General features: G+C 40.3%; 1 protein-coding gene and 1 pseudogene across 2 annotated transcripts in view; one reads left to right on the forward strand and one right to left on the reverse strand.

Moving 5' to 3' along the window:
• TMEM108 (transmembrane protein 108) overlaps positions 1 to 26,761 on the forward strand; it is a 206,721-nt gene that overhangs the window by 43,939 nt on the left and 136,021 nt on the right. The window lies entirely within an intron of this gene.
• Positions 1,546 to 3,242, reverse strand: LOC107546059 (COP9 signalosome complex subunit 2 pseudogene; annotated as a pseudogene).

Below are 26,761 nucleotides of genomic sequence, written 5' to 3' on the forward strand. Positions count from 1 at the left end.
GTAAAATGAGGGCTTTGGCTAGAGAACCTCCACAAGATCCACAAAATTACACTTTCAGAAGAGTAAGGCCTGAGACACAAATATATGCAGGGCTGGCCCCAGGCACGTTGGTAAAACAAGACATGCTGTGTGTTTCTGAAATTCCCTCTCCCTTTCACCTCATCACTCACTTCCCTTCCTCCCACTTCCCCCAGCATCTGGCACTCAGGACACTCCTGCTGCCTCCTGCTGGCTGGACCCTTTCCCTAGCTGGTTAGCAGTTTCATGCCATTTCCTCAGCCATCTATCTCACTTGGCATGTTGACATGCCAGCCATCCTTCAACACTCAGGTTCATTGCCTTCCCTGTGAAGCCATATTGATCCCCTCATCTAGCATTAATCTCTCCTACCTGCTAACTTCCATAGCACATATCTCATTTTTTAAATTCATGGTATTTATTTCTGCTTTGTAGATGCAAATATTGTTTCTTCTACTGAATTGTAGTCCCTTGAGGGAAGATTTTCTATTCCAATTCCTGGTATATATGTTGAATGAATGAAAGAATGAGCGAGTGAATGAATGAACTAACGAGGGAGGATGTTACTGAGTGAATGAGTGAATTAATTTTTCACTGTATCCCCACATGGTACTATGCTGTTCAGTAGTAGACCCTCAGTAAAGGTTGATAAATGAATCACACTGATTTTCCCATCACTCCCTTAGGCCCTTTCTAGATAATTTCCGATTAATTAATGGAGAGGTTTTTAATACTGATAGTCTGATATGTTGCTGCTCAGAAAAGAATTTGTGTTTTAATACCAGACTCAAAGGCGTGACTCTTTAATGGTGTACATTTCAGATAATGGACCTCTTCCTGGAGGTTTATGAGGTGTGTGGGTGTATGTATCTAGGGACAGGAGGTGGTTCCATCTACCATGCAGGTGACTGACTCTCAACCTCTGTATTTGTATGTATTGCACTTTTAATTTATTATGCAAAACAAAAATTCTCCATAGAACACTTAATTGTGGCAAAGCCAACAGCTGCTATTTTGTTCTCTTGTAAATATTTTCTCTTTTTTTTTTTGAGAATTGACATTTTTCAAAATGCAGCAAACATTTTAATTTATACATGAGAAAAGGCAGTGTTCAAAAGGGTATGCATTTCAAGTTATTGTGGGTTATTTGTGAGAGAATTTCTGCAGGTAAAATATGTTTAAATTTAACCAACAGCAGCATGTCAGTGTATTTAAAATCATGACCAAAAAAATTTCTCTGGTCATGTTGCCCGTGACAAATAACTATGATGTTGTATGTTTAAGGCAATATGTCAATACAACATAAATCCCATGGCATTTTGGTTTTCTTCTGGAGATTAAAGCTGTTTTTCTTGGGATAAACACAGCAGCAAAACAAAAACCAGTTGATCAAAAAAAGCACTTCTGCCATAACTCCAGTAATTTTCAGGACACATCTACCAGTAATCTTTTTGCCATTCCCTGTTCTTTTAAGAATTGCATCTCTGTGCTGTTGCTTTAAGTATGTGTGTAAAAGCTTGTTCTCTGTTAAGCCAGTCGAGAGAATTTAGCGTGGTTGAGAGAATTTAGCTGGTTGGTCCATTTATCTAGTGCAGTACATCAGGCACTATCCCTCTTCTGATGGTCCAATTCAAGGAGTTGGTTGTCTTGATCAGTTTGACCATGAATAGTGTTATCCACTAGGCACTGCACCAGCGAGCTCTCCGCATCAGCAACATCTATGCTTACCTCCTTAGAAATAAAAGGACCATGTATCCCTGTGTAAGGCTTAATTAATTTTATGAGCCCTTGTGTCCTGCTGTTTCGCTAAAGCTCTTCCACGTGTTTCCTTATGAAAGGGTCATCCACGATGCTGCTGTGATTTGTCTTCAGAATCTTTTCAAACTCAGCAATGTTGTTTTTCTGACAGGCACTTACTTAATTCGTCATGGCGAGAATTTCTGGATCATTTTTGTATGATTTGGCCTCCTGTGATTCAAACGGATTTTTTCCCAATTTCACTAGCATATTTGCTGAGACCAAAAAGTTTGAGCAAGTGCTTCATCTTGGACTTCCTGACTCATCCTAATTCTTGCAGACTTAAAGAAAGCCAGTGTGTGCCTTTCAAATTCACCTTCTCTCCAGCGCATGTTAACACCACACCCTCCGATGGCCCCTGTGATCAGTGGGGGAGGGATGGCAGACCTGGTGGGAAGTGGCTGTTCAAAGAGGGCTTTAAGATTTCTGTTGTTTTTCTGTGCCATGTACATTTGAATTTCCAAAGCATATATTTCTAATAGCTGTGAACTCTTTTCCAGGCCATCTTCTCTATCAGTCCGGCAGGATTGATGTGACTGGCATAAAAGTTTTTGAAGCTTTCCATATTTCTCCCACTCTAAATACAATTTTCCAAGCTTTGTATTTGTCGTAAGCCACAGTCCTTCATTCTTCTCATCTTTTAAAGTCCCCCGTGTTGTTTCATAGGGTTCCTGCAGTAAATCCATTCGTTTAGAAGTGGAGGTATAATCAAGAATAGAATTAATGGATTTTTCAGAATAATTTCCTCTGACTGCACTTCGAATATAGGTCAGTAATTGTTTGTTCATCATTTCTGGAAAGTTTGCCAACTCGAAGTTAATCTTACCCATTTGTCTCAGAGCTTTAAATCCCCATTCTCTCTCTTCCCCTTCAAGTTCCAGAATCTTCTGGAGACTGCTTAACGCTGCTCGTGGGCCACCTTCCTTTAACACTTTGGAGTTATAGTGCTGACTTTCCAAATCCACGTTTGGCTCAGAGTTACTGTCTTCAAAGTATTCCAGGTCGTAGCCCTCCTCATCGCATATGAAGTCGCTTCCATGTCAGGCATCTTGGCTGGGATGAGGGAGGGGGAATTTTCTTTGGATTCAGCTGCAGTGATTCTACTTTTGCCATCTTGGCTGTGAATCTGTAGGCTACACTGAAGAAGGAACTGTCAGAGGTTATCCCAAAGAAAGACAATCTAGTCTTCTTAACCTTGTGCACAGTATCTTCCAGGAGCACATGAAGCAGCGTTTACTTACCTTCGCTCTTGATGCAGCAGGTGGCATTTTCCAATGAGACTGGGAGATGAGGGAGACTCTTAGAATGACTCTACTAGTGAACAGCACAGTCTTTCTTATCTCTTTGGATTATATCTAAACGGCCTGGCCTCACCTTATCAGAACATACAGTTCTGATGGCTCTGCCTCACTCACACCATGCTCCATGTCCTATAACATATGTCAAAGCAGACGATAGCGGGTAAAGAGCAGTACAGATTCTCAAGACCTGCTTGTTTTGTGGCCATTTGGTCTCTCATTTAATCCAGTCACCGCAGTTTTCTATGGATTATATTTCTCAGATCCTAGGAGACCAAGTGTGTATAAATAACGTGGTGTGCAGCAGAGCACCACAAGTGAACTGACAGTGAGTGACTAGTGATGAGAGAAAGGAGGTTTGCAAATATGACAGCTATGAAACCAGGGCAAAATTCGACTTACCTTGAGCAATTGGCCCTAAGAAGAGACAGCTAGGTATCTCGGTGGAGGAGATGCCATTTGTCTGTGTTTGTACTGCAGGTACCTTCCCCTTCCTTTCACCCCTGCATGTAAGAAACATTGTATATAACTTGGAGGGTGGGGGTGACTAAAGCTTGGTTTAATTAACTGTTCTAAACAATGTTATTGAAGTCGTGTAGAGGCCATGACCATGGGTCCTTGTGGCAGCAAGATACAGCCTTTGATCTGTCTCCAGAATGCAGTGTGTTTAGAAAAGCAATCACTCTAGGTTAATAGCTCTCTGCATCTGTGGTGTTTGGTATTTAAAGAATCAATTTAAATGTCTTTTAGTCAAAGAAAAACCTCAAGAGTGTTCTGTGGTTAATGCATTCCAAGTATACTTCAGATTTAAGGAGTAGACACAAAGTAAAAGAAGTAGATTTCTCATGGATTAGACTGCTGATGGTGAAAACATAACCATTTTTGTTAATGTCTTAATGTTCTTCCTGTGGTGATTCCAGAAAGCTTTTATTGTGGGTCTGCGCTCTAAGTATAGGCACAGAGGAGTTGTTGATAGTATCCCAGCCTGGGTGCTTTTACCAAGCCTCTGAATTGATTTCCAGATGCAGACTCTGCATATTTGTAACCCTCTCACCCCTCAATCTGTCCATTTTGAAAGAATTAGAAAAATAACACTGTGGCCTTTTAAAGGATAAAATTAGAAAACACCGTATATTTAGTAGAGCTTTTTTAATCTATAAAATGGCATGATACCTTCATCATAAGAGCTAAATGAACTAATAAATATATGTGAAGCTACTTTGTAAATTATAAACAGCCTTATAAATTTACTATATTCTAATTATAAAATGAAAATATATTTTCATGTCCAGTTCTCATCGCTTTGCCTTTCTGTCTATCTAGTAATCACATATGCATACAGGTGGCACTGAGGGTGCTTTACAATTATCTGTTGCTGTATTAATATCTGTGACCTATTTTGTTACTTTACTGCTATCCGAATGTTAGACTCCTATGTAGAATTCATGTGTAGTCTAGTATCATTGAGGTTATTATCCAGAGAGACAGAAATGTGGTATCCTGTTATAGTTTTCAGGACTCGCTCTATTAGTAGAGAGGTGTGCCTCATCCTATCCATTATTGTGTGTGGATGCGGCAGTTAACTCCTCCATGACTTTATGGAGAGCTGGCAGCCGGATGCCAGATGTGGGGGTGTTGGCTTTCGGTGTCTCCCTTCAGTCTTCTGGTTTCAGTTTGGGAGACCAAGTAAATCAGGGACAGAGAAGGGCTATTTGTGAGGATGGATTGAAAAAAAAAACAAAACAAAAGGAGAATTCTTAAGCCTGAATAGATATTTACCAACACGATACATGATCTAAGGCAATAAAATAATGAAGAGTTAGGACTTCCTCGGTACCCCTAAAAATGTACACTTTAAAACTTTACCCTAGCCGGGCATGGCTCAGTGGTTGAGCATTGACCTGGGATCCAGGCGATTGGAGTTTGATTCCTGGTCAGGGCACATGCCCGGGTTGCGGGCTGTAGCCGATCAATGACTCTCATCATTGATGTTTCTATCTCTCTCTCTCCCTCTCCCTTCCTCTTTCTGAAGTCAATAAAGATATATTTTTTTTAAAAACAAACAAACAAAACACCTTTAAATAAGCATTAGTACTTAGATTCCACTGTCAAATCTGAAACCTGGAAGTAATTTTTTTCCTAATATTCTTCTGATTAGAGAACTAATGTCAATTGTAGAAAATACAGAAAATATAGGCAAGCACAGAAAAGAAAAGAAAAAACCTGTAACTCCGCATCATAAACGTCATTGTTGTTCATCATAATCATGATTAATCACCATGACTGGCCTTTCAAGCTTTGTTTTGTGTATGTTTATATCTAGACATCTATACCTAGTTGTGTGTATAACTTTTGAATTTGAAAATAGAAATCTTGGGTTTTTTACCTAGATTAAGAACGTTTCTTCATTGCCACATGTACATATATGAAATATCCATTATTTTGGAAATTTCAAGTTGTCTCCAATATTTGCTCTTAGATATAGTGGGCAGTGAAAAGAGCCTTGTATATAAAAAACATCATGATATTGCAGAAATAGTGTTGTGTGGTTCCGAGACTAGGTCAAAGCAGACCTTGTGGTTTGCAGTTGGTGTTGCTGTCTTTCGCTCTGAGGAGAAGCAGCTGCCATGTCCTAAGATGAGCTTTTCTTTTGGGCAAGCCATGTGACAAGGTCACATGAAAACTCTCTTGGCAGCAGATCCTGCAGTACCAGTCAAGCCTTCAGGTGACTGCAGCCTTGGACAACATCATGACTGCAAGCCCAAGGGAGCCTCTGAGCTAGAATCCTCCAGTTAAGCTGCTCTCAGACTCCTGACCCACAGAAACTGTGTGAGATGTTTATTGTTGTTTTAAGCCGCTCAATTTTAGGCTAACTTTGTTTCTCAGTAATAGGTAACTAATACAGCATGGGTTTTAAAAGAGTGAGTAATTAATCTTATTTAAATGGCGGTGTAAAAAATTGCTCTAGAGTCTAAGCACCTAATTTTTTATTCTGTAAGCATAAGAGAGACACTGAAGGGCTTTGAGCAGGAGAGTGCTTGGAAAAATAGACTATTATTGGAGAGTCTCTTGCATATGGAGTATTTACAAATTAACTGCATTCCATGCCATTTGGACCTGCAAAGCAGTCGCTAAGGGATTAAATGCTCTCCAAATACATCTGTCTTGTTTTATTTTGAGTCTGAAAATCTTAAGATCTGTGTCTGACTCTTTTTGCAACCCTAGGAATCATACTTTATTTTTATATTTCTAATTAGTAGAGCGCCTCATGCTTCTAGCACTCCTACAAGGCTAGCATGGACCCCTGAAAGACAGCACGGCGTGTCCGAAGAATGTGCTAGAGGCACATCGGTGTGTTACCACCAGCAGCAAGTGTACATGGTGTGAAAGCAGGTGATGATTAGATTTCAGCCCAACACAAGCATAGGGGAAAGTGTGTGGCAGGAAAACTCTGCTCTGAAGCCTCTATTCTCTGGCCTTCTGGTGGAGTCACATTGTGAAAGGGATTTAATTGCCAGCAAAATCTTGACATCAGCTCATAGCAAGCAGTTAAGAGTGGTTGGTTGTGATTCACCAGGATGCGTAGGAAGGGTCAGGTGACACGTCCTGCCTCTTTGAGACTTTACGGGCTTGGAAGCCCTCTACCTAAACTCTGTCAGTGAACAGCCACGACCTTTAAGCTACAACCCTCTCAGGAGAGTGATATTGGTGGAGTGAATGCTTCCCTTTTAAGTGAAGTGAAATCTAGTTTTAGAAGATGTGGCCTAAAGTGACCCCACATCTGAGGATTTTGCATGAACATTGTAACAAGGGCTAATAGATCTCCTATGGAGAACTTGTCTCTGAAGGTGACCTTCTGTACCATGTGCAGTTGGTTGTGTAGGCGACTTCAGAGACTTCATCCATCGTTGGTGTTTTTTTAGATATGTTTTTTATTGATTTCAGAGAGAGGTAGGGAGAGGGAGAGAGAGAGAAACATCAATGATGAGAGAGTCTTTGATCGGCTGCCTCCTGCATGCCCACCACTGGGGATGGAGCCTGCAACCCAGGCACGTGCTCTGACCCGGAATCGAACCACAATCTCTTGGATCCTGGGTTGACGCTCAACCACTGATCCAAGCCCAGCCGGGCCATGGTTGGTTCTGCCTCAAGCACAGAGGCCAAACGATGCCATGGAAAGACCAGTAGACTGGAGAGTTCAGAGATGAAAGTGCCAGTTCTGCCTGTACCACTGACTAGTGTGGTCTTGGGCAGATGTTGAATCCCCCTGGGTCTCAATTTCCTTGCCCATAAAATGAGGGAGAGTTGGATGAGATGATTCCCAAGCTTCCTTCTAACTATAGCATTCCATGACTCTTGATTCCTTTTATGGAATCTCTCCATCAAAATTCAATTACTATGTATCTCTGGGGAGAGTATAGAGGGATAAGCTGACTGTTTCTAAAGGGAGTAAGACAAATATTATAACCAAAAATGTTGCTTGGAAACTTTATACACTGTTGTTAGATGCAGTGGATATCCATTTGCTGAGTTTTCTGTGTAACATGAGTATTCCTTTGTAATTATAAGAATTAATTTCTAAAGCTCATAAAGTTTATGGTGCGGAGAATTGAAAAGGCCGCCTACCATGGCTCGTGTTAATAAGGCACGAATAGGCAAGCGAGTCTGGGCCATAGACACTGTTCAGTGTGTTGTATATTCTGTTTAATAATTGCAATTTTAATCAAGTGTTATGATTTACAGCATCTTTTTAATACTGTGCAGGACGTGCAGCCTCCTGCCTACTAATCAGACTGATCGTAGTTCTGGTACAACATTAGTATTGAATAGGACGCTTGGGATGTGTAGCCATTATAGGTGTTCTTTTCAGGACTGGTAAGTGGAGGCAGGGACCCTGACAGAACCCTACAGGATAACTGAAGTCCACTGATTAACCACAGATCCTGGATCTTAGCTTCAGCTGTGCTTGCAGGGCTTCTCCCCCAAGCCTGTTCTGCCTGCTTTTTTCCCCTCCTCTTCCTGCTCACCCATTCTTTAGGGGATTGGGGAAAATGCAATCAGATGAGCAGGGGGAGAAATGAAAAGGAAGACAATTGAGGGGCCTAGATATTGTAAGAGCTACATAAAATCAAACTCTCGTGATTCTGGAGTTGATTTGAGTGTGGGGAGTGGAGGTAGTGAAGGTGGTCCCTAGGTCTAGCAGCTGGCCCTGGTGAGTGTGCAACCACAACTTAAGACACTGGGCAGATGGGATGACAACAGAAATAAGTAGTTGGTGCTGGGTATGTGAAAGGAAGTATTTCTACCTCAGTCCTTCCACTGTGGACCCTATTTACACATGCCAATAGCTTATTATTTTTTCTATGCTCCTTTCATTCTGAGAGGATTACATGCTCCATTGCTTTCTGCCCACAAGCCCTCCAGTGCCATTCAATCAGCTGTTTGTGACATTTCAGGTTGGATCAGGATTTGACCGTACCTCTAATTGTCTGAGGAGGTGGCAAGTGTTGCTGGGTGACCAGTATCCTGCTCTCCCATAGCCAGAGGGTGGTGTGTACTCCTTGCTGAGTTACAGAACAGGGGCAGAGGGATGTGGGATTCTCTCAGACCTTTTTAAAACTCTAACTTGAGACAGAAACTCTCAAACCTACTGGAACAAAACTCTGTCTCCTGAGGCTGTGGTTCTTAAACTTTGGTGTGTATCTGAATCTTCTGAAGGGTTTGTTAAAATCCAGTTGTTGTGGCCCACCCTCAGTTTTTTTCATTCAGTGAGTATGAGATAAAGCCCAATAATTTGCATTTCTAACAAGTTCCCAGGCAATGTGAATGAGGCACAACATTTTGAGAACCTCTGTCCTAAGGGTTCTCCCAACCGGGAGCCATCTGAAATCAGGCTACAGTCCCTCTGATTTCTCAGTCCTTTTAGTCCTTTGAGCCGGCTTGGCTCTGACCCACTGTTCCCAGGGTTTGGGGGTCATGGATGTGTGCTCGTATCCTTTCTTTCAGATCCATAATGTCCCAGACAACTGAGACTGTCTGAACTCTGGGATGCCCAACCACTCTGAATTTCTGAACACAGTATAAAACCAGAGATTTAGGGCAGAATTTGTGATCTCCTGTGACCTGAGGAACACTGTCATTTAATCTTGAAAATGACACTTTCAGGTGGGGACAATTCTCACTTTTACCTGTGAGGAATTAAAACTCAAAGTTTAAATTACATGCTCAGAAAGTAAATGGCAGAACTGATATTTCCACCCAAGACTGGCTCCAGAGCCTGATTTTCTTTCACCTGAGTCTCTTCCTCCCGGGTTCCATTTTGAGGGTTTTCACTACTCTTTTTCCTCAATTTTATGTAGCCAAGATTATAAAGATTCTCTTTAATTAGGGTTTGAATTATGACTTACTTATACATATGTGTGGATTCATTTATGTATGAATATATATACACACACAGATGCTCCTTTGTTTTATTTTTATTATTTTGCATGTATTTTTTATCATGCTGTATAATATGCATCTTTGGGAGTTGCCCTAAAGCAGTTTAAGAACAAGGCAGGGATTACACGATACCCCCAGGTACAGTGAACCATGTGTACACACATTAGTCATCCATACATGAGCAGCCTTTCCTCTATACCTCATATTAAGTCTAAGAAAATGTGTTTCTTTGGTAGCCATAGACTTATCCTAGGTTTCAGCCATGCCCTTGACTGCCATTAGTAGATGGAGCTGAAACTGCCTTTGCTGCCCTTCCCTCCTCCCGTTCTCCCCAGTGCCTCTCCATGAAGGAGATTAGGGCTTCATTTAGTGCTGGTGGAAGACAGTTGGCAGGTCTGTATGGACATATTCACTCTGTTAGAAAGTAGGAACAGCCCTGAGGGCTTTGAGAGAGTGTCTGCGCTGAGTTTATATGCTTTATCCACGTTAATAGCAATGTAGTGGGGTTCTGTTCTGTTTTCTTTCCTTTCCGAAATAAAACAGCTCTGTCCACTGCGGGGGAAAACGAAAAACAAAAATGCTAGCATCTGCTGTTGGAGGCTGTAGTGAAACAAGGAGCTGGGTTGCAGAAGGAATGGTGATAAGAAGGGGGGTCAGGTGCTCATAGGTATCCGCAGGAACAAAATGACTCTGGAGTTACGTGCACAGATGTGCATACCCTTTGGTTCAGCTGCGTTGGATGTTCTGCAGTTGTCTAGTGTTTCTCGTGGATGAAATTGCTCATAAGCAGATATGAAATTTGCGCTATGCTCAGATTGTTTCCTAATATATTAATTGCATTGAAACAAATTTGTCTTTTCAAAACAAGCATTGTAGCCTCACTGACTGTACAAGTCAGTTCTCGGAGGACTCTTCCCTCCCCTTGTTTTATCGTATTTGATTGCCATCTGGGAGAGTAGGGTACCAAGGAGGATGGCTCCTTTTTTTGTCCTCACTCAAAGGTATGTTTATTGATTTTAGAAAGAAAAAACATCTATGTGAGAAACATTGATTTGTTGCCTCCCATATGCCCCTGACCGGGGATTGAACCCAAAACTCAGGTATGTGCCCTGACCGGGAGTTGAGCCGACAACCCTTTGGTGTACGGGACACTGCTCCAAACAACTGAGCCACCAGGCCAAGGCGAGGATGGCTCTTTTACATATATTCATTTCTTTTATTTTATAATATTTCAGATGATATTTAAAAATATAAAGTAATGAGTAAAATCCCCCTTCCAAGTTCACAAAACAAATGTTAATTCTTTTTTTTAGGCCCCATAAAAATCTTCCATGTATCAAAATGGCCTTGTCAGGATGACATGTTCTCACCCCATCGCACCCCACTCCTACCTTTGAGCTGAGCCTGGTCTCCCTGAATATTTTTCTTGACTGATAGTCCTAGGAGGTACCTGTTGAAGTAGTTCTGTGTTGTTTGGTGAAGTATATATACTCATTTGTTGTGGGTCTCAGGGAAGTTCCCAGGGTCTCATTTGTTGACTTTAGGATATGGCTGTGTGTACTTGACACTTCTCAGCAATCCTGCATGCAGAATATTTGTGATGGTTAATTTTGGGGTTCTTTGGGTATTTTACCCTTTTTAGGTCCCCCTTGGTAAAGAGGAGGAAATCTACATGGAGAAAGAAGTAGCTCCACATCTTTGAGCCTACATTTGCAGACAAGCCATGGCTGGGAAAAGCATAGTCAAAATGATGTCCTTGAAGGAAGGAACACCTGGTTATTTTCTACAGGTTGAATCCTTATCTTCCAATTAGACATGGCAGCTGGATTCTCGTGTGTGCATTTGAATTACAGAGATGAACATTGCATCACTAATGTAATTGCTCAGGTAGGAGGTATGCATACAAACACGGAGGAATGTGTTTTTCTTAATCCTCTCCCGAGGATATTTTTTTCCATTGATTTTCAGAGAGAGAGGAAAGGGGAGAGAGAGAGAGAAACATCAATGTGAAAGAGACATTATCGATCGGTTGCCTCCTGCACGCGCCCTGACCCGGGCCGGGATCGAGCCTGTAACCAAGGTATGTGCCCCGGGCGGGAATTGAACCTAGGACCCTTCAGTCCTCAGGACAACATTCTAACCACTAAGCCAAACTGGCTAGGGCAACATGTAGGAGTTTTTAAAAATCTAGATAGAGGAATAAACTATAAGGCTCTAGGATTTAGGACTGGAAGGAAATATAGAGAGGATATTTTGTTTCATGCCTCATCTTACAATAAATATGGACTCAAGCCTACAGAAGCAGTAGTAGCAGGAGATCCAGGCTAGTTATAATAGAACCAGGACATAAGCACTAGGGCTCCAGGCTGTTCTCTTCGCACCATAGTATTGATTTCTGTAATTCAGTGAGTTCTGACCACTTAAGAATCCAGGCAGCCCTCATTTTTTTTGCTGTTGCTCCCTGAACCCTGGTGTTTGTCACACCTGCTTTATTTGATTCCCCTGTCTGTCACTTCCATTTAGTTTTATTTTTAAAGCTGAAAAAACAAGGGTGACTTGTATACAGGCCATGGTTACCCCTAGTTACTCTATTTCTTTAGTAGACATCCTTTTTTTACTTCCATGAATAGAAATATGAATAAGAAAAATCCTGGTATTAGGAAGACAAAAGTGCTGGCCTACTCCATATGGAGGCCCATTTCCCAGCAGTTTTGTTTTATTTAGTCAGTGAAGTCCTCAGATGTGTTACTGGAGATGTGAGGACCTGGGGAAAAACACCTCAGAAAATGTTGAGGGAAAAATGAAAAACTCCTCAAGGTATTTTTAAAAACCAAATTGGAAAAAAATGCATTATAAAAAATGTTTAGAACAAAATAGAGTGTTTAAGATATAAAGTGTTCACATGCAGGTGCCCGGCTAGCTCAGTCGGTAGAGCATGAGACTCTTAAAGTGTTCACATGCTATTACGTGGCCTTTAACTCTTCAAAATGATTTCTAAAAACCACATGATTGGAGGGTATTAATATGAAATACTGTTTACAGTGCCAATTTAGTACAATCTCCATGCCCCAAAGATAAGTGGAATAACAACAACAACAACAACAACAAAAACAACAGCTAACACTCATTGAGCACTTACCAGGTGCCAGACACTACGTGGCTTTTAGGGAATCATTTATTTAATCCTCACTACAACCCCATGAGGAAAATGTTGTCATTATTACTTCATTTGATGGATGTGAGTAATTGAGGTTCAAAGAGGTGGCTTTTCTTGCCTAATACCACCCAGTTAACAAGTTGAGGAGCTGGGATGCAAATCGAGGGCTCACTGCTTTCAGGCTTCCTCTTCTAGAGAAGATAGACACACCTGCCTTTGTCCTGCCTCTCTCCTGAGGCAGGCAGCTCATGGCATCCCTCCAAGCAGTTTTATTACCCACTAAAGGGGAATAAAAATAATGCATGATTTTCCTTGCTCACAGATTTGTTGTGATAATCTAAGAAAATAGGGGAGGGAAGAAGTGTTCAATGAACTATCTACTATGAGCCAGGGACCACAGCAGATACATTTCACATAGCATCACTCGTTTTTGCTGTCCCCGCTCTTGTTATTGTGTGATTCTCAAATTCGCTGTTGACACAGAGTCACTGCCATTTTCAGAAGATGGGTTAACTGTCATCTGTTCTCATATGTGGGTTTTTCTTGTCTCTATTGCTTGTCTTGTTCAACTGATTTCATTAGGACGGGAGAGTGTTTTTAAAGCAGTGCATGCTGTTTGTAGAAAATTTGGGCAAAGGATTGGAAAAGGTAGTTTACAACAAGGAAACTCAAAAGGCCATCAAGCATTGGAAAAGATGCTATATATAATGATATATATAGCATTTTAGAGAATTCAGTTATGCCAACTGTTTCTGGGACTGTGGGGACCTTCATGCATTGCAAATAGGAGCATAGGCTGACCTACTATTTTGGGGAGCCATTTGGTATACTTGTTCAAACTAGGGCCACTCATACCCCATGACACCCTTGGAGATGTATGAAATATCTTTGTTTTATATATATTTACATATATGTATACACACACGTACCTCAATACACATATATATGTGTGTGTGTGTGTATATATGCCTATTTAAAACACCGTAATAGGACATAAGTGGATATTAACACAGAATTATTGTGGTGATAAGAGGGAGTTGGAGGTAACCTGGGTATCCTGCACAATGAAAATGGTTAGTTGAAATTTGGTGAATGAGCGTAAAGGAGTACTGTGCCAATATTAGAAGCAATTGATTAGATGAACATGTACCAACATGGATGGACCTTAAGGGCATAGTGCCAAGTGAAAAAAGTAAGAAAAACAAGATACAGCACAGAACCGTTTCCCAAAATAAAAATATATGCACATAAAATGGTATGCATTTGTAAGATACTTATAAACGAGATACCGGTTAAGCCCATCAGAATGGTTCTCTGAGGGTTGGATGAGGGGGAGAAGTAGGGATACAAAGGGAAATAATAAAGCCGGGAGAATCTTGCAAGAACAGTGATGATAATGTGCCATAAACTGAGGATGATGATTACCTCAAGCCCTTGAAAGGAGAAAAAAATTAGAAACCATAAGTCAGAACAAAAAAGAGAAGAAAATTATAATTCTGTTTATAATAAGTTATAACTTCAGTGTGCATTCTTCTAGTATATTGTGTGTGTGTCTGTGTATATGTACATGTATACACACACAAATATTTATTTCCATAAATAAGTGGGGTGTTTCTACATATACTCTTCGTCTGTATCCTGGCTATGAAAATGTACTAAGTTATATCTAAGATGCCCTCCAATTCTAAGACTCTCCCCTCAGGGTGAGTACCACATCGTCAAATTCAGTCAGTTTCCAACTGACTTGGGTTCAGCATAGCATAGAACGTTTGCTGAGCACTCTTAGTGTCAACCATGAATTAGTGCGTTCAAAGGAAAATATATCTGTATTGGGCTTATTTGCATTTAATTCAAATAGTGATCATTTTGTTCTGCTCTGCTGGAGATCATTTAAGTGTATTCAGACCATTTCACAGCCTGGTAGTTTACTCTAAGAACAGATCACGGCATTGAGTGTTGGTCCCAAATGGAACCAGTGAGGTTGGAACTTGGTCTCTTGTACTAGGAAACCATCCCATGTGAGTGACTGAATGGCGTTTAATAGGCTAGAGCTGAGCAGTTTCAAGTAAATCAGTGAACAATACAAGGGACAATATAGTTCTGAACCTTTGTCCCTTGTTTTGTATCTGGACTGTGAACACCTTTAGTAAAGAGAGCATTCCTTTCTGCCAGAGACAAAAGCAGAACTTCCCAATGGAAGACAGCAAGTCTACCTAGGCTTCTTACAAAGGCCAAAGCTCCCAAGGGAGACCTGGATCTCAAATCATTGCACTTGGAACTGAAAATGACAGCACGCCATTGGCTGTTGTTGCCATGGTAATCATTGCTGACCTCACAGGTCCTTCCTAATGATATTCTCAACGGGTTCACTTATACTGCATAGGCTGTGTGTGTGTGTGTATGTGTATCTAGGGGCTGTTTAAGTTGTCATGTTTTACTCTGATCCCAAAGTCAGAAGGCACCAGTGCCTTGCGCATAATAAATGCTAAGTGAAGATTTGTGAGGTTTGATTAAGTGCACTGGGCCTAGAAAAAAACAAAGGTATGAGGAATTTTGCAAATCTCTGCAGCTGTCAAAATGTAGTCCTTAAAACTTCTGTTGCTGGCAACTTTGTCTCTTCAACAGTTCCAGCTGCTCCTTAGAGTAATCAGCGAGTGAGTGATGTTTGCAACTCTCCAACCCACAAAACCCAACAGCTGGCCAGGAGGGGGTAGCTACACTTCTTTAGGGTTTATTATTAAGCTTTTCTGGGGGAGGGAGCAGCATGGACTTGACAGGCAACTGTCTACTCACCAGGTTGTCTAGTCTCTGGGGGTTGGTTGATCAGTGGTTCTCACACCCAGCTGAGTATAAGCCCCTCTTTGGGATTCTGATACCCATTGTCCAGGTGTGGGAACCACTCAATGGTATAATCTCAAGACTCTCTTAAGACTTTCCAATCCTGAGACTTCCCCAAACGTAAACTGATACTATAGTTTTATCAGATTTTTGCTGTCTCCAATGAAAACAATCTCCCCCATGTTAATAATTACTTATGGATGCAGAGTATCATGGGCCTTTAAATGGATTTATTCTTTCCAAAAAGAAGGGAAAGAGAACATCCATCTAAAATTTAGGGGGTAATTTAATTAAACATTTATATTAAGTTTTGTGTTTGCAAAATACTTTTCTGTTGCTTCTCACTCTTATAAGACTACTCACTCCTACCCCCAATGTGCATCTCAGATTTGCTGAGAAATAAGATTCAGAACAACAGGTAATTTGCCTTGGGCATTGCCCCCAAACCATGCTTTCCACTAGTTACAAGAGCCAATACGGATAAGACTTACTTGACATCTGAAAAGTAGCTGTTCCAGAACCTACTATGTCCCTTGTGAAATTATAGTAAGACTTCTCCACCCAGGGTTCTGCTTCCAAAAGATATAATAGATCGGATGCCAGGGGTTGTCAACTTATCTTAGGGATGTTTAAAAACCTTGTTATGTACTGAGGCAGTAGAGTATGGGGACATCTCTGCAGACCAAGAGTGACAAGATTGAACTCAATGCTGACTCTGTATTTTCTAACAGTGTCGCCTTGATCATGTCAGTAACCTGTCTGTAAAATGAAGATATCTGCCTTCCTTGTCTCACAGGTGGTTGTATCAAATGGGTAGCATTGGTCATTCTTTGCAGTTTCTGGAGTGCTTTGGAAATGTGCTAGCTCCATTCACCGAGGTCTGAAGATCCTGCACAGGCTGGAAAAAGCATGCACATGTGTGCTTTTCCTGAGTCTAGGTCGTCAGGTGCATCTTTCTCAGGCTCCTCAGTCTGAACAAGCTGTGAGAGTGTATCCCAGAATACCAGATAAGAGGGAAGAGAGAAAATAACATAGAAAAGGAAGGCGGGGGAGGGAAAAGTAGTTACTCCACTCCACCTACTCTACTGCTCCATTCAGCACATGGGTTTCATTCAGCAGTTCTTTTCTGCTTTGCATGCAGTGACAGAGCCTCTTGTGATAATGCGCATGAACAGTGGAGTATAACTTAAAAATAAAGTCAGATGTAATTGGCTACAGCCATCTGACAGAGCCTTGGATTTCTCTTCAGCAATGCCACCCATTGGTACCCCATTAATTTATGGTCCTTAATAATTTCCTTAGGGTAAACCTGATGTTTACTTTGTTTTATCTGTGAAGAAAGGACCCACGCCCTGCTGGGTGTGGCCCAGAGATTGAGCATCAACCTAGGATCCAGGAGATCCCAGTTCAATTCCTGGTCAGGGCACATGCCCGGGTTGCGGGCTGGATCCCCAGTCGGGCGCGTGCAGGAGGCAGCCAATCAATGACTTTCATCATTGATGTTTCTATCTCTCTGAAATCAATAAAGATATATTAAAAGAAGAAAAGAAAAGAAAAAAGGGCCCACAGAGCAGATGAATAGTGTAAATGTTTGCTAGGAAACATATCAACCTGCTTGAGATGCATCTATTTGCATCCTAACTACGTACTGATTATGAGTGATTCTAGTCATTAAGTAGTCTTATGAGAATTTCTACTTGGTAATATTTTATTAGCATTTAATTTTAATTATTTTAATAAAATTCCACTTCTTTAGAGCATGTCCATAATTCAATATTGTCACACATATCTTTCTTCCATCAGTATGAATTTGTTGTAAGGTATTATTGTAATTAATTACATCCTTACATCCCTTGGATACCATCTGGTACAATTACATCATTTGAACAAGACTTCATTTTCCCTTGGTTTCTTAAGATTAAAAATGTCTTGACACTTAGATGGCATCTCTACGGTTCAGATGCAGAGAAGATGTGCCTGTAAGAAGCCAACTAGGGAAGGAGGTAATTAATTATCTCCACTAATACAAGATTCCAGTCCAAGTTAGTGTCCAACTGCTTCCCCTAAAAACTTGGTTAGGTTTCTGTAACTGCATAAACCTTTATTCATAAAATTTCTGTACTATGTTTGACCTATAGTGAACATTGATTAAATACTTAACGAATGAAGGTATGAGAGTACATACATTTTTGGGATTGTCCCTTGTCTTTCATATATACTGTCTTTTAATATCAAGCAGGCTGTACTATGATAGGAATTCTGCAAGAGGATTGTATTGAAAGCACTACCTGTGTTCATCCTGTCCATCCATCCACCTGCCTATCTTTCAAATATTTTGGGGAAACCTATGGAACCAGCCAGGTATAGAGAAGAGATAAAGTTCTTGCCACTATTTAGTGCATGCCCTATTTAATGTACAGCCACTCAACTTTTAGCAGAGCAGTTGATACAGCCTTTTCCCTTTCACTGTACTCAGAGTAGCTGTGTGCTTGGTCCAAGTCCTATCCCAGGCACCCTCTGTGGTTATTACTTTGTGCCTGATTGGGTCACTAGTTACAACAAGGTAGGTGCTATGGGCGTAGCTGATCCCTGCTTTATGTTCCTGTCTCTTGTTTTTCACTTTATGCTACAACTGTGTAACATCTAGGGATTCTTTATGAGTAGGTGTCCACAGTTCTCAGTAAATAAAGTAGCTTTTGTACTAAAAGTAATAATTAATATTTTTTAGCGATTGCTCTGTCCGTGCCAGACACTCTTCCAAGAACATTTCATATATTCTCTTATTTAATCCTCACAGTAGCCATGGAGTGAGTGTTGTTATTGTTTTTGTTTCACAGTTAAGGAAACTGAGTCACACAGGAATATATTTGCACAAGATAATTTCACAAAGGCAAACTCTTACTCTTTTTAATAGTAAGGCCTTTTTTTTTCTTCAATTGTTTCCATACGTTCCCTTGCTTGTCTGACACATCCACGTCCATTTGTTTACGTGGGAGAAGTGAGGCAAATGAAGGTGAGCCTTTGCCTTCGATGGCTCCACAGGTTAAGGGTTGTACAGTACTTGAACCTAGGGCTTCTGAATCCTGCTCCATGACTCTTCCTCCAGAAACACCCTGCCTTCTTTCTGCTCATCTGGCCGGTCAATCTCCACTGAAGACTCGAGCCTCTCAGGCATTCTGGGAGATTTGGGATCTTGGTGACTTGAAGCAGTTATTGGAAGAGCATTATAAATGTAGCACACGTCACATCCCATTTGGTCTAAGATGCAGAATATTTCCAATAAGCACCAACTCTCAACTTTTCTTTCTGCTCCTTTGTTGGCTTAATATCTGGAATCTGCCCTTTACAGCTCTAGAGTGAAAAGCCATTTCTTTGAACAAAGAATCAGTACTAGTTGCAGAATAAATCACGTAGTTTCCTATGACTAAAAGAGAAAAACCCCCACAAGTTTATCTGTCATTTTGATTCATCCTTCCTCCCCTTACAGTACATTTTCGGGGTCTCGGAGAATCTCCTGTCTGTGAAGGTGCACCGGGAGTCATCTTGTTTTACATACGATGGAAATGGAGAGAGCACTTCTTTTGACAGGAAACTTCACTTCTTGCTACTGAAAACCGTCACAACAGTCATTATGTCTGGCTTCCCGAGATTTCCTGGAGTTAGGGGAACAATAGGCAGTTAAAATGGCAATGTCAAGAGAATCCTGGCTTTCATAATGAATACCAAGGGAAATGTTTTCTCTTGAGTTTGTAAAAAAAAGTAGAAATATTTGAGAGGCTGGAAATAATGAGGCAGTGAACTTTAATGCTTTTAAAAATGGAGGGTTCTTTCTCATCTTTGGAAGTTGAAAAAATTTAATTTTATACCATGGTTCCCATTTTCTTGCTACGGAGTTAAAAAAGACTGAGGGAAATTCCTCATCAGCTCCCCTCCCTGCCTTTTAAGTAATGTGCCTCAAAAGACACATTTGCAGTTTTCTGTATTTTTATTTGATTAAACATCATTTCCAGTTCTTGGATCCAGTTTATTGTTTCTTAATTATTTGATGTGTACGGGGCTTCTGAGGCTTGTGATTTCTAATTTAGCAGCAGTAGTTATTTCTCTGCTTCCTCCACCTCCGTCCTCCCCCCCAAAAACCAACTCAAGCATTAGGAAGAGGTATTTGTTTTCTGAGTATTGCAGAATGTGTTTTCACATTTTTAATTTTAACTTACATGGCTCTAATATTATTTCTTAATTTCTCATAAAATTTTATAGGTTGACTATGTCCAACCCATTAAAAGTGCAAGGTTTGTAAAGAATTTATGTGAGCTGCTATTTCTGCTTCCCCAGTTTCTCACTCTCCAGAAGACCTGTGGATGGTTTCAGAGACTCCTTATATTAGTTACAGGGTATATATACCTAATTGGGGAAAAACCTGCTGGCTTAAAAAAGCTAATAATACAAAGGCAGATATACTGGTAATTTGACTCTTCTATAGGCTAGGGTGAGTGAGATCTGAGGTTCTCTAGGAATTGGAATTTGCCCAGAGTTAGCCCAGAGTCAGTCCCTTAGAGCTGTCTACTCTTGGGTCATTGCCTTGAACCCAGGGACATTTTTATTATCTTGGGGCAAGAAGAGTCTTCAGTTTGCCCAATAGCTGTGCATGCTACACGGCAGTGCCCTGGGAGCCTGACTTGGCAGCTGCCCCTTTTTTCAGCCAGCTGGCCCCTGAGTGTGTTTTAAAAGATAAAGAGAAAAAAGCTAAGCCCCTTTCAAGGGGCTGGAACAGGTTAGTAGTTGCTAGGCAAGTTAAAGTAATTCAGTGTCCTTGCCAAATGTCTGCCTTGCAAATAGGGAACTTTCAGGGAAGGGGAGTGAGATGGTGGTGCATGTTGGTTGCCATAGGAATGTTTCCCTGATTGGAACAAGACCACAGAGTGGAGAGAGCAAGGCGGCATATCCGTGGTTCTTTCTGCTTGGCAATGGAAGCCCATAATGGGCGGTGGAGCCGAGGTAAGCCTGGGGCGGAAGAGCGAAACCCAAGGTTCTCTCTCAGGGTAAGGGCATGGGAAAGGCTTAAGGACAGTGCATTCTCTGAAGGGAGGAAGGGACTCAGCAGATGAAATCCTAAATGCCCTTTAAAGCCTTTCTGAAGCTGAAACGGGGAGAAGAAAGAATAGGTTTTCAGAAAAGTTACGTGATGAACTCTCATGCCATTCTGAAGACCTTACACTTGTTGATGAAATTACAGTCCAGAATTAAGTCATGGAGAATTTCAGTTAGACTCTGGAATAAACCCAGGTTGAAATTAGATGGAGACTTAAAATATGACATTTAGTGGGAAAAGATACTTAATTTGAAGGTGGGTATTTTTTATTTATGTAAATATGTACTAAATTATGTCTTCAATTCCTAAAACAAAGGCAGTGATTAAAGATTTGTTAGTGAATTATACTGCTGCATTTATCGAGTTCTGTTTTAATAGGAAAAAATGCACAGTTGATAAAATTGTGTGCTGCCAGTATCAAACCTTAAAGAGACCCTCTGAGCTGGGCTCACTGCCCCATTAATAAGCACCTTACGCGTCTGGTGGCAGCTTGCAGAATGACAGCTCAGGGCCCAAGCAGAAATAAGCAGCTGTTAGCAAATGTTAAACCTTGAACATGCTATTTAACTTCTCTCTTATTAATTGATTACCAAGCTCTTAAAATGGAGGTGACAGCTAACTCTTGCTTCTCTGGAAGACTGTGGGCTCAGATGCTGCCCTCACTGAATGTAATTTCTGGGGGTGGTATCAGGTCCCTGGGTACCTGTGATGATAATGACAGATTTAGTTTGTTTTTCAGTAATTTAGGCCAAAGGTTTTCTAATTTTCAGGTTACAGTCTTAAGAGGAACTTTCTTTAACTGATAAAGTTTTACTTGTACATACTAAGTATATATCACTTTATTATCATTTGCCATTCACATTCACAAGTTACTTAAAATTGTTTCTTCTTTAGAACATATACATATTTTTATATTTATATACATTGGGGATATATGTAATTGTTTCTTTATATGTGGTTTCTTTTTTGGGTCATGTAAAAGAAGACTACCAGAACATGGATATTTATTCTCAAATATTTGAATTCTAGTGATACATAAATACAAAGGATGCCACAAGACCCAGATTAGGGGTCACTGTGCTCTGTCTCAGGGCCCATTCCTTTGGTCAGTTTCTTTGGTCTGGAACTTCAGTATCATTTTCACTTTAGAATTGATGTTGGGTGGTTTACACAATTAACTGATCTGAGACAAATCTGTAAACCAAGTGCCAAATTTTAATTTATTGGAAGAGTATAACTAGAAAGACTGCATTTGGACTCCTCCGATGGAATAACCTTTCTCTAGTTTGCTTTTTACAAAGAAGCCAAAATATATACTACCTATAATGTTCTTTTTTTAAAAAAGTGATATTCTTATCTAGACCTGTAGAATCTAGAGAGTGCTATTCAGTTAAAATACCATGTGAACCTCAAGTATAAGCCTTAAATGCATTTTAAATTTTATAGTAGCCACTTTAAAAGGTAAAAGGAAATAGGTGAAATTAATTTTAATATATTTTATTTAACCTGATATATCAAAAAATTACCATTTTAACAGTATTTAATATAACTCACTATTGAGATTTTGCATTCTTTTCCATATTAAGACTTGAAATCCAGTTTACAGTTTACATTTACAGTGCATCTCAGTTTGGACACTAGATTTTCACAGAAAACACATCTGTATTTAGATTAAAATTTACAGCTGAAAATCTGGATTTATATACCTGAGTTGCTCCAAACATGCATATCTGTTTTTCAGTAACTGAATCAGTGTCTATTTCTAAATTTAAATTTAACTGTAACTAAAGTTAAATAAAATTTAAGATAAAATAAAATTCAGTTCCTCAGTCATATTGGCCATGGTTCAAGCACTCAGTAACACAGCCAGCTAGTAGTGGCTTCCATATCAGACAGCACAGAGAGGACTGCTTTTCTCTAGCTCTTTCCCTCACTTCCACGTGCCTCAGGTTGGGAGAGCTGTCTGAGAAGTCTAATGGAGAGAGAATCTCACTTTATAAGCAAAGAGTTATACTCTTAAAAGGAAATTTCCATTCAAGCTGTGTTGCAACCTGACTGGGAAGGAAGGAGTTATCTATCTGAGGGACGCGTATTGCCTCCGCCCTTGCTCCCATTGTCCTTCCAGCAGATAGAAACTCACCAACACTGACGTTCACCTCCATGGGCTCCTCTGGTCCCCCTCTGTGCCGGTTCATTTCCATTACATCAGTGCATTTCCTGGTTATAGGCCCCTTTTCTCTTTCTCAGTGTTTCATTTTCCACATTGGCTATCTTTTCTATTTTACCTCAGCAAAGGATTCGAATGTCCAAATTCCAGTTTACGTAGCTCTTAATTAAGGCCATCTAAATCAGGGTCAACGTGGTTGATTTATGTTAATTTGAATAAGAAAATTTTACTTCTTTGCCCCTTGTTCAGATTTGTAGAGCCGGCTGGGCTAGGAAACTTTACTTTCCCCCTTACCCATGGAAGTATCTTTTTGGGGGCAAATCGGGGTCCTTAAATATAGTCACCTGTGGTCAGAGCTGTTAACCTTAAAGAGCCTCTCTTTTCCTTAGACAGGAGGAAGAGATACTTAGGTAGGTAGGGACATAGGTAAAGAACCCCCTTAGCCTTGCCAGGATTTTTTTGCCCTGCACCTTGCCTTGGTCTGAAACTTATTTGGCACATAGTATAATAGTGACCCCATCACCAGGAGGTTACAGAGCACAGAAGTTCATCAGTTCCTGTTGGGTACCTGCCACTTTTGAGGGACATCACCAATGACAGTGTAGAAATTTACCCTCCATGTTCTGGAACATGTGAAGTGAAAAAAGAAGTTTTCCAGGTCTAGAGAATGGTATGTTATCCAAGACAGTAACAAGTCCTCCTTGGTGCAAAAGCTAGCTTGGAAATTAAGAAATATTCGACCTGTTGAATCATTTTAAGTGACTCTGGATAGGTGTATATATTGCGTCCCTTCCCTCATTACCATGAGAATCAGATACAGGGCTTCGTGGAATGAGCATCAGTGGCAGGTGGATGCCAGTCCCTGTACTATCAGCTGTAAGGACTGACATCAGGAAGGCCAGTGAGTTGCTCCGGGCCTCACTTTGTACCTGTCAAGTGAGAGTGTTACACAGGTGGTCTTGAGACCCCTCTCAGTCATCATATGTTTTGGTCATCTAGTCTAATCCCACAGCGTCTCAGATGAAGAATCCAAAGCCTGCAGAGTCACTTCCTGAGATCACATAGCAAGCGGGAGGCAGGCCTATGGTTCTCACGGTCATGTGCTTTGTCCACCCCAAGGAGCATCATCATGCACTTAGAGGCTAAGCTTGAATTAAAAGATGATATCCACAATGAGGGCTGGTAATGTTTACCCCATAATTATTCATTTTGTTCATATTTTGAGGTTGTGAGCAAAACCTGTTTTTGCCCCCTACATATAACTGGTCAGTAATTCAGCTCAGACAGCTCTATGGCATAAAGTCCCCCAATGACATCTAAGTGAGGAAATAAAAATGTGTTATTTATATAAATTGTATATGAGTATATATGGCAATTCTTTGCTGCTGAAGATGCATGATAACAAAGGAAAAAGTAGCTGGAATGCAGAATTAAATTTGTCCAAATATTAACCATTTAAACAACAACCACAACAAACAAAGCAAAGCAGAACAGAGGGTCCCAGTGGGCTGCTCCTAATGAAGTTTCCAGGGTAGGTTGGAGGCCCACTTCCAGGTGTTGGAGCAACACTCACAGGAAGTGGAACCTTTCTCTGGAGGGCCTTTTTTTAGCTGGGCAAACCCAGGGGCCTTCATAGTCCTTTAGCCTGTCATTCAATAAAAAAAATGACAGAGGTGCCAAGAAAAGGAAACTTATTGATGGCTTATTACATATCAGGCATGCTAAGTATTTAATATATATGCTCATTTATTTTTATAACCACTGTGCAAGATAGATAGGTATTATTTCCATTTTACAGATCAATAGATGTGCTCAGCAAAGATATGTAGTGTGCCTAGGGTCACATAATAAGTGAGCAGAGATTTTATTTGGCTTTAAAATCTTATTACTTTCCACTAACATCCAATAGAAGATGGCAATACATAGACCTCAGTGATTTCATTTTGGTTCTACTGAGTTTGAGGACACCCGATATCACGCTGTTGATATCAACATAAATAAACCAAAAAGAAAGGTAGATACAGCAATGCAGTAAATTTTATTTATAAGCAAAGGTTGTTAACCTGCATCTCAGAGATCCTTTGAAGGTATTAAAAACAAAAATATAAAGGATTTTTTTTGCAACTAATATGTTTATAAATATACCCACTAATCAGCATCATTGATCAATGACAAAAGATGTAATGAATTTTAAATCAAATTTAACTTTCAGGAGTGGTACTTGCTGCCTTTTGGATGAAATACAGTATCATCTTCTTGTTTTTTAAGAAACTATGTTGGGTTGGTGGTTCTCAGTCTTTTATTTTTTGAGTACATGAGAGGATGATATTTGCACTTAATGTCCTTCCCATACATATGACAATTGTTCTAGACATCTAATGCTGCACAAGAAACTTAGTGTCTTACAGCAACAACCATATTTATTTTGCTCTCAAATCTGCAATTTGGGCAGGGCTCACTGGTGACAGTTCATCTCTGCTCCACTCAGCATCAGCTAGGTTGGCTTGGAGGCTGGGGCCATAATCTGAAGCTCGCTTGCTCACAGGTCTGGAGCCTGGGCTGGGAAGACCAAACAGCTGGGCTCCCCCAGCATTGTAATCTCTCTAGCACAACAACTTTGGGGTAGCCAGACTTTTATGCTGCTCTGTGCTCTCAAAGCTCATGACCCAAGAGAGAGAAAGTCAATCTTATCTTTTATGACCCACCCTAGGAAATTACACAGCATCCCTACCCTGCATTCTGTTCATTGAAGCAGTTACAAAGGCCACTTGGGTTCAATAGGAGTGGAAATAGATTCCATCTCTTGATAGGGAAGTGGAAAGTTTCTGGAAGAGCATGTGGACTGGAAATACTGCAGTGGCCACTTTTGGGAAATACAGTCTGCTGCACCGATAAGCCAGGCTACGGGTTATATGCTGGTACCCACGCCAGATGTATCTCTGGGCATTTCTCTTCCACCCGAGGGAGCATATTGACATGCAAATGAAATGTAATTTATTTCCTTATAATTTAACCCACCATAATTTACACTTTTCAAAAAGGTAAATCATCTGCAAATTTTTGGCCCTCTACCATTAGAAACAAATTACTTGTAAAACACTGGCGGATTAGTCTGGTGAGGGAGATAGTTGAGACTCTTCCTAAATTTTCCATCATTGTTGAGCTGGCCTGTTTAATGTTCCTGAATTGTCCTCATTCATGTACCTGCTTTTCTACCTTATGTGCAGAGGTAAATAGCTGAGTATTTATGTAAACAGCTATGCATAGAAACCTCTCCATTTGAAACTAAAAAGTGAAGATAATTGCACTTAAAATTGAATGTTTCCTGAAGGAGTTTGCTCTAGCATTTTATAGCAGCTGGCGCCTCCTCTTTTGGAGATGAAATTATTATTCAAGACACATTTCTCAAAGTTTACAAAATTAGTATCTTCTCTCAAGCTCTACTTATAAAATCTGGGAATCCTGTGGCATGGCACACAACAGACCTATGTACTTAAAAAAACTGAAAAATACTTCATCCATGTAAAAGAATACAAAATCCAGAGGTACAGTTTAAAGCATTAAAAACAAGAATATTCATGTACATACCATCCAAGTTAGGAAGTAGACCATCACCTTCCCTGTCCCCTAGAGGTCAAACCGTCCTGCCTTTTGTGTTAATCTTCTTTCTTTCCTTTACAGTATTACCATCTACATAGTAAAACCCTCCATTTGTTTGGATCTTCTGTACAATGGTTTTTCATTTCAATTAAAAACACTTTACATAAAGTACATGCACATCTTTTGTTAGATTTTTCCTAGGTACTTTATATTCTTGTTGCTGTTGTTAATGGTGTCATTCTAACTCATTGTTGCTGAATATAGCATGCAGTTGATTTCTAGATATTGATTTTGTGAAAATCAGATTTGCTAAATCTTACAAATTATAATTCATTTTTTTATTCTTTTGGGATTTC

Source organism: Miniopterus natalensis, chromosome 15 (genome assembly GCF_054644295.1).
Source record: "Miniopterus natalensis isolate mMinNat1 chromosome 15, mMinNat1.hap1, whole genome shotgun sequence".
Lineage (NCBI taxonomy): Eukaryota > Metazoa > Chordata > Mammalia > Chiroptera > Miniopteridae > Miniopterus > Miniopterus natalensis.